General features: G+C 37.8%; 1 pseudogene; it reads right to left on the bottom strand.

Annotated features, from left to right (window-relative positions):
- Positions 1-6,667: 6,667 nt before the first annotated feature.
- On the bottom strand, positions 6,668-7,604 carry LOC128316209 (olfactory receptor 4K14-like; annotated as a pseudogene).
- Positions 7,605-8,297: the final 693 nt, after the last annotated feature.

The following is an 8,297-nucleotide window of genomic DNA, read 5'->3' as shown; positions in this document are numbered from 1 at the left end:
CAGATGGCAAACAGACACATGAAAAGATGCTCAACGTCATTCATCATCAGAGAAATACAAATCAAAACCACACTGAGATACCACCTCACAGAGATACCACCCCACACTGGTCAGAGTGGCTAAAATGAACAACTCAGAAAACGACAGATGTTGGCCAGGATGTGGAGAAATAGGAACCCCCTTGCCCTATTGGTGGGAATGCAAACTGGTGCAGCTGTTCTGGAAAACAGTGTGGAGGTTCCTCACAAAATTAAAAATAGAACTAACCTATGTATGACCCAGCAATAGCGCTACTATGAATTTATCTAAAGGATACAAGAGTGCTGATTCACAGGGGCACCTGTACCGAATGTTAATAGCAGCACTTTCAAGCATAGCCAAATTATGGAAAGATGTCCAATGTCCATCAACTGATGAATGTATAAAGAAGATGTGCTTTATATATAAAATGGAATACTAGTTGGCAACATGGCAACAACTACATTTGCAACAATGTGGATGGAACGGGCGCGGGGGGGGGGGGTGGTTATTAAGTGAAATAAGTCAGTCAGAGAAAGATAATTTCACTCATATGGGGAACTTGAAAAACTTAACAGAAGACCATGGGATAAAGGAAGGGGAAAAATAGTTTAAAACAGAGAGGGAGGCAAACCATAAGATACATAAAGAACATAAAGAACTGAGGGTTTGTTAAGAACAAAAGAACAAACTGAGGGTTGACTGGGGGTAGGGAAGAAGGGAGGGGAAAATGGGTGACAGGCATTGAGGAGGGCACTTATTGGGATAAGCACCGGATGTTGTATAAGCGATGAAACATGGGAATCTACCCCAAAACCAAGAGCACACTGTATACACTGTATGTTAGCTAACTTGACAATAAGTGATATTTTAAAACAAATAAGTTACTTATATTAAAAGCTTCATTACACAAAATAATTTGATTTAAAAGCTATTTAATTATTTTAAAGAAAAACATTGATATTGCACAGAAAATTAGAAGAGAACGCATCTGATTTCTGAATGACTGCAGGTAAAGAAAAAATATTTAAGATGCCTTGAACTTCACAGCAACTTCTCAGTGACCTACTCTTTTGTCCATAAACAACATATTTTATGAGGTCACAGTTTTAGAATATATATCCTAGTGATGTATTTCTGAGAATACATCATGGCCCATTAACAGAGACTTCTCACATGAGCAAATTATTCTAACCATCCTTTAATAGCAACTACTCTTATAGATGGATAATGTCGACAATTATCCAGGGGTTCTCAGTCATGACTGTGAATTAGAATTACCTGAAGCAGTTTGTAGTAAAAAGCACGTTTCTGGGATTCATTCCCAGATTTCTAATTCAGCAAAGCAAGGATGCATCCAGATTATTTGCATTTTTAAAAGCATCCCAGGTGATTTCAATGTGGGCAATCTTCACATTACTTTTGAAAAATACTGTATTCTGTGGTTTACATATCTTATTTCAAAATAGGAAAGTGAGTTTCATAAAGACTTGCTCAAAATTGAAAGAAGTTCCTTTTATTAAAATCTATGGTATAATTTAAGAAACAAACGAAGGGAAGAGAGAGAGACACCAAGAAACAGACTCTTAACTAGAGAGAACTGTTACCAGAGGGAGGGTGGGTGGGTTGATGGGTAAAATAGGTGATGGGGATTAAGGAGTGCACTTGTAATGAGCACCCAGTGTTGTACGAAAGTGTTGAATCACTATATTGCACACCTGAAAGTAATATTACACTGTACATTAAGTGGAATTTAAATAAAAATGTGTAAAAAATAAATGTATGGGTCTCTGTGCACTGACAATAAGTTCCCTGAAAAACTCCACAGTTTGGGGAAAACTGGTGACTTTACTCACTCAAGTTTCACTAACATGGCAAGCAGCCATCCTTACCCAGTCCAGACACCTCAACTCCAGGGATTTCTGTGCCCAAAGCGAGGGTGCAGGGTCCATATCCATCTTCATGGATCTGACCAAAGCAAGGAGGAGAGCTGAGCAGAGATTGGGGATGAGACAAGAGCCACGGATACCTCTAAAAAGTCATAAACACCTGTGGGATCTAGCATCTATTTCAGCATTTACTCTAGGACTGGTTCTGTGCTAAACATGCTGTGCGTGTGTGTGTATGTGTGCATAGTAACCGGACAAAATACAGGGTCCTCAGGAAGCAGAGAAAAATTGAGGTAATAAGGGAAGCCTTTGCTAATCATCAGGACTGGATTAAGTTTCCCTCTCCTATACTCTCAGACATCATGTTTATCTCTATCATAGCTCTCACCTGACAGCATATTTTGTGACTATATATTTGCTTTAATTCCACTAAACTGGGAATGTGTGTTCCTAAATGCTCTATATCCACCCCTAGCTCCATTCATGGAATCTGAAACACAGCAGATGCTTGACAAACATTTAATTGCATAAATAAATGTGTGAATAGTATTAAATATACCTTGAGGTAAAAAAAAAATGGCTATGTGTAATGTCTACAAAGTCAATAATCAGTATTATACCAATAAAAACCAAGGAAATTAATCCTAAAGCAGATTTCCTTTTAAGTTCTTCCCCCCCCCCCCCCATTACAGGCATTATAGAAGCACTGCAGAAGCTGAAATGTCTGTGATGTGATTCTTGTCCCAAAAGAACACTGTCTCAATTCAAGTGGAAGACAGTCCAAGACTAGTCCCTTCTCTGCGTCTCATTCTCATGAACTCTCTGGAAAGCCCTCAATTTTGGCATTTTAACCAGGACTACGTGTAAAAGAGTACTAATCACCCCCTCACTGGGACAACCCCAACAACTTATTTTCCCCTCATTTTTGGGACCAGACTGACCACAGCTGCTGTCTGCCCCACACAACTAAGAAATCACTGCCATGTCCCTGACAGAAAGCTGCCTGAGGTTGGGTCAAAGTTGAGGTGTACAATGTAATAATTCCGTGTGTATATACTGTGAAATCATCATCACAATACAGGCCCCAACTACATGACCAGGAGGAAGGAGGGCTGTACCAGAGGCCGACCCAGAGAACAATCCTTACGGGGAGCCGTTATGTGGGACCCATCAAGAACGTGCCCGGCAGGAACATCAAAGAGGGGACACTGCATGAGGAGAACACGCGGGGCACGCTCTTCCACAGCAAGAACCCGCCCGTGGACGCCACCCGCTTCTTCTCCACGGCCCGGCACCGCCTCTACACCTGCGTGCTGACGGTCCACCTACCTGGCCGAGATCCAGGGTCCCCAAAAAGTGGCTGCTGACATCTAAGGATCCTCAACAGGAAGCAGGCCATGCCTCGGAGGAGTCCCCGCTGGCCAGCACCCCCACGTTGTCAGGAAGGCCCACCTGCCCTCAAGGCGTCCACGCCCACCTGAGGTCTCACGGAGGCAGCCAGGCTTCCCCCCAGTGTGTGTTCGACCAGCGGCCAATCCTGCCCGGAGACCCCCTGGACATCACCGGCCGCCCAGCCAGGTGGTGCCATAGACGTGCAAGCACAGAGGTCCGAAAGAAGGCAAACCAGGGGGCACCACGTCCTGACCACACTGTCTGCAGCCCTCCTGACGGCGCCCGGGGCCCTGGCCCAACTCCCCACTGCGCCTGCGCTCCGCCCACTTGAGGCTCCACCAAGGCCTGGAGCCCTCGCATTCTCAGCACACCTGGGAATGCCCCGCCTCACAGGTTTCTGGGTCCTACTCCGCGCGGTAACACTTGCTTGCTGCTGTTTCTTTTGATTTTAGAGGCAACAGAAATGCCCGAACAGCTGAAACTTATTTGGCTGGAGGGCGGGGAGAGGAGTCAGGGCAACCAACACTTTTTGTCCCATTTCTTCAAAGGGAAACTCAAGTGTCCCTGCAAAATTTTGCAATAAAACCATTAAGAGGAAAAAATGAAATAGAGTCCTATAGAAATGCTGTTTACTTATAAAAAGATTTAACCTAGAAGACACGACATATTTTTCCTCCTTTTTTTATTTCAATGTATTCTAGCAGGTTTATAAATATAACTTTATCCTTCAGATTTTAGGCCTTCTTTTGCTCTCTTCAACAATTTAAGAGAGGAGTAAGGTGTCATCTTCCTGAAAGCTATTTTTGTATCCACTCTTTATTTTCATTGAAATCTAATTGGTATACAATATCCTATTAGTTTCAAGTGTACATCACTGTGATTCAATATTTGTATACATTATGAAAGGATCCCTACAGGAAGTCTAGTTGCTGTCAACATACAAAGTTATTGTGATATTACTGACTATAATCCCTATGCTGTACATCACATACCTGAGACTTATTCATAACTGGAAGTTTGTATCTCTTAATTCCCTTCACCTATTTTGTCCATCCCCCACTTTGTATCTATTAAGTCTGTTTCTCTTTTGTTTCTTTTGTTTTTTGATTCTACATACATATAAGTGAACTCATATGGCGTTTGTCTTTCTCTGAATTATTTCACTTATTATAACACCCTCTAGGTCCATCCATTTTGTTCTAATGTAACATTTTGTTATTTTTAATGGCTGAAAAATATTCCATTATATATAAACACACACACACACCACTTCTTCAACTTTATCCATTCATCTATCCTTGGACACTTAGGTGGCTTTCATATCTTGGCTATTGTAAATAATGTTGCAGTGAACACAGGAATGCATATATCTCTTTGGAACTTTTAAGCTCTTTAAAATGTTCATACATACAATGTTCATATATATGGAGTAATTGATCATAAAATCTGACTATGTCCAAAGTCTATAAAATCAAAACACAGTATTTTTGCAGTAGCAAGCAAGGACACTGTCTGTTGAGAAATTTTTCCTAAGGCAGTTGTTTTTAGTCTGCTCTTTAACATTTATGTAAATATGTGAGACTATAGTCATGAGAAAAGACATAAGTACCCAGGAGCATGCTTCTTCTGACTGAAAACATTGTCTAAAATTAATGGAAGATTCATCCAGTTACTCAAATAACTCTATCATTATCCAATTCTCTCCTTTGATGTTTCAGAATCAACATACAAGAGAATTGCTTTCTGACCATTAATTTAGTTAATATAAAATTTACCTCTTGCTTATGATTCTCTTTTCAGGATTCAAAAACATTTGAAAACTCAGCATGAGATCTGAATCTGGGGCATTCAAACACATAAATGACTCCCCAAAGTATAGAATCAACTCAGTAAGATATAGTGTAGATGTCGTGTTTATTTAAAATCTGTGGGTAAAAAGTTATTAATTTTCTAATCCAATGCATATTAAATAGTAACACAATACCTTAATTTACACCATGAAATACTGAGCCATAAAATGCTGATTTTCCCATGTGAAAATTAACTTCTGTTATCGAATTTCACTGGCATTCACTTTTTCAATAAAAAGATTAAGCGTAATACACATTCATAAGAAGAATTATACTTTTTAAATCAATAGGATATCAAAATAGTGCTCTTTCCTCCCCTCAGGCTTTCAAAAACAGGAGAAAGATTCATAGGGCTATTTATACTCAGGCTAACTTGCTTGTGCTAAATGTCTCATGTCCTGAATGCCTCTGAACTGACAGCTCTTACTCTATTGGACTATGAGTGAGGAATTAAAATTCACTTTATATAAATATTTTAGACAAAATGAACTATAAGAGAAATATGGTTTAAAAAAAAGAAAAGAAAATTACTAAGTGCATTCCAAAGCGCATTTGTGGGGTTGAATGTGTATTTATGTGGATGTGTGTATAAATAGAGTTCGTTATTGTTATATTACATGTTTATGCTAATATTATATTATAGTGCAGTTATAAGTTATATATAATATAAAATTAATTATGTAATGAAATTATAATAATTCATATATAAATCCTACATTGTAAAGTAGTAATATTATAAAGTTATATTAGAATATAAAATTTTATTTAAATATGAAATTACATAGAATATGATATATATGATTTTTGTTGAAATCAACAACCATTTCTCTGCAATATAATACAAATCATATCAATAAACCATAAGAATGTACGATTCATAGAGCATTTTATTCTTGGGTTAGTTTCCTTATGCTGAATGTCTCGTGTCTTGAATGCCTCTGAACTGAAAGCTCTTGCTGTATTGGACTACAATTAGGAAAATAAAATTCATTTTTATATAAATATTTTAGACAAAGTAAACTAGTAAGAGAAATCTGATTTAACAAAGAGAGAAAGAAAATAGCCAAGTGTTTTACAAAAGAGATGTGTGGGGTTGAATGTGTATGTACATGTATGTGTGTGTATATAGATTTATATTATATTATATAGTTATATTATGATCATACTAATGTTATAATATAATTACATTATAGTTATATATTATGTTTATAATATAAAGTTATATAATAAAATTATATAATCAATGTACTATATAAATCTTATAAATATGTGATATTTGAAAGTGATATTATAAAATCTTATTAGCAATATACAATTATATAGAATAAAATTATACATATGATTTTTGTTGAATTCAACAACTATTTCTCTGTAATATAATTCAATACAAATTCTATCAATTAACCATCAGATTGAAATATTTGAGCGGAATCATATTAAAGAAATGCTTTTCCCTGATTGAGTAAGAACATGTAGCTCTATGGAAAGCTGGAATTCAGTGAGAAGTCACATGTTGGTTCACAGCTTCTTCATAGCTGTTTTCATCTCTTTATTTCTCAATGTGTAGATAAGGGGGTTCAAGAGTGGAGTAAAAATGGTGTAAAACACAGACAGGAGCTTGTCCACAAAGAACCAACTGAAAGGCCACACACAAATGAAAATGCAGGGCCCAAAGAATAGAGAGCATGATTACCATGATATGTGCAGAGCAAGTAGAGAGTGCTTTGGATACCCCACCAGCAGCATGCTGTTGGACAGTGATGATGATAACAGTGTAGGAGACCAAGAGGAGCACAAAACAGCTCATAGAGAGCAACCCCACTGTCTGAGATCATGAGTATATCCAAGACATAAGTGTCCATGCAGGCAAGCTTGATCACAAGAGGAAGGTCACAAAAGAAGCTGTCCACCTCACTGGGGCCACAGTAAGGTAAACTCACAGTAAAGGCTACTTGGCTGATGGAGTGCACAAATCCAATGATCCATGAAATGAACACCAGATCCATGTAGGTCTGCCAGCTCATCATAGTCATGTAATACAAAGGAATGCATATAGCCACATATCTGTCATAGGCCATGGAAACCAGAAGTACCATCTCAGCCCCACCAATAAAGTGCGAGAAGAAGATCTGAGCCATACATACTCCAAAGGAGTTGAGCTTTTGATCACTAAGAAAGTCCCTGATCATCTTGGGGGTGGCAAATGAGGCTAGCCATATGTCCAAGAAGGATAGATTTCCCAGCAGGAAGTACATAGGGGAAGAGTGCAAGTGGGGGTCAGAAATTACAGTGACCACAATAATGAGGTTACCCAGCACAGTGACCACATAGATCCCAGAGAAAAATATAAAGAAAAAATGTTGGAGATGCTGTGAAGTGCAGAGTCCATACAACACAAATTCTGACACCAAGGAATAATTCTGCAGTTCCATTATCTCAAGTTTCAGATTTTGTTCTGAATCTATATAAAGAGATGGATATGAAAGGACCTATCAACTATCAGGCACATGAAAGTGATCAACTAAATTTTATCAGAATACAATTTTAATTTGTAAGACATAATATAAAATAGAATACAGAGAAGATTAAAACCAAGCCCAACAGCAGAGTTTGCTTTTCTCCCATGTTAAGCCTACTTGGAATCTTCCTTTTTTTTTTTTTTTTAAGCCACTTTGTTAACATAAAAATGTACCTACCTACCAATATTTACCCATTTCAAGTATAAAACAATGACTTTTAAACAAATTATGGAGTTATGCAGCTATTCCCACAATGCTTGTTGTGAAATCTTGACAATCCAGATTCTTACTAGGACTTCTGGCAATAGTTGGACTATCTTCTCCTTTGTATTCGTTTGCTCATTCACAAGCTCACACATTCAGACCATAGCTATGTAACACTGACAGTTTCCCATTCTCACTTAATTCAGTTATTAAAACAATCAGTATAAAGGGAAATAAATCAATTAACCTAAGGTTCATACAGTTCCCCTGATCCCACATTTTATTACTGTCCTTGTCATCTCTTTTAATCCATTGGGTTTGGGATTAAAAAGCCAATGATCCAATTCATTTGTGGATTTATTATGTATAAACTGACTACTTATGACAGGATTTTAGAATGACTTCAATGAAACATATTTTTCAAG

The sequence above is a fragment of the Acinonyx jubatus genome, chromosome B3, assembly GCF_027475565.1.
Source record: "Acinonyx jubatus isolate Ajub_Pintada_27869175 chromosome B3, VMU_Ajub_asm_v1.0, whole genome shotgun sequence".
In the NCBI taxonomy this organism is placed as follows: Eukaryota; Metazoa; Chordata; class Mammalia; order Carnivora; family Felidae; genus Acinonyx; species Acinonyx jubatus.
The sequence above is the reverse complement of the archived record's forward strand: the minus strand, read 5'-3'. Positions and strand labels throughout refer to the sequence as shown.